Here is a 441-nt window from a genome sequence, read left to right as displayed (position 1 = left end):
GGATGAGGAGCAGGGCCCTTGGGATGAGGAGCAGGGCCGGGATCCCTTGGGATGAAGAGCAGGGCTGGGATCCTTCAGAATGAGGAGCAGGGCCCTCGGGATGAGGATGAGGAGCAGGGCCGGGATCCCTCAGGACGAGGAGCAGGGCCAGGATCCTTCGGGATGAGGAGCAGGGCTGGGATCCCTCAGGATGAGGAGCAGGGCTGGGATCCCTCGGGATGAGGAGCAGGGCCCTCAGGATGAGGAGCAGGGTCAGGATCCCTCGGGATGAGGATGAGGAGCAGGGCTGGGATCCTTTGGGATGAGGAGCAGGGCTGGGATCCCTCAGGATGAGGAGCAGGGTCGGGATCCCTTGGGATGAGGAGCAGGGCCCTTGGGATGAGGAGCAGGGCCAGGATCCCTCGGGATGAGGAGCAGGGCTGGGATCCCTCGGGATGAGGA

General features: G+C 64.9%; 1 protein-coding gene across 1 annotated transcript in view; it reads right to left on the bottom strand.

The window, feature by feature from the left end:
- Positions 1-341: 341 nt before the first annotated feature.
- Positions 342-441, bottom strand: part of BOP1 (BOP1 ribosomal biogenesis factor) — a 3,917-nt gene continuing 3,817 nt past the window's right edge. Inside the window, exon 5 of the mRNA XM_027670481.1 lies at positions 342-441. The gene's annotated coding sequence lies outside the window, so the exon portion shown is untranslated.

Source organism: Neopelma chrysocephalum, unplaced genomic scaffold, assembly GCF_003984885.1.
Source record: "Neopelma chrysocephalum unplaced genomic scaffold, ASM398488v2 Primary Assembly neopelma1_96851, whole genome shotgun sequence".
Lineage (NCBI taxonomy): Eukaryota > Metazoa > Chordata > Aves > Passeriformes > Pipridae > Neopelma > Neopelma chrysocephalum.
The sequence above is the reverse complement of the archived record's forward strand: the minus strand, read 5'-3'. Positions and strand labels throughout refer to the sequence as shown.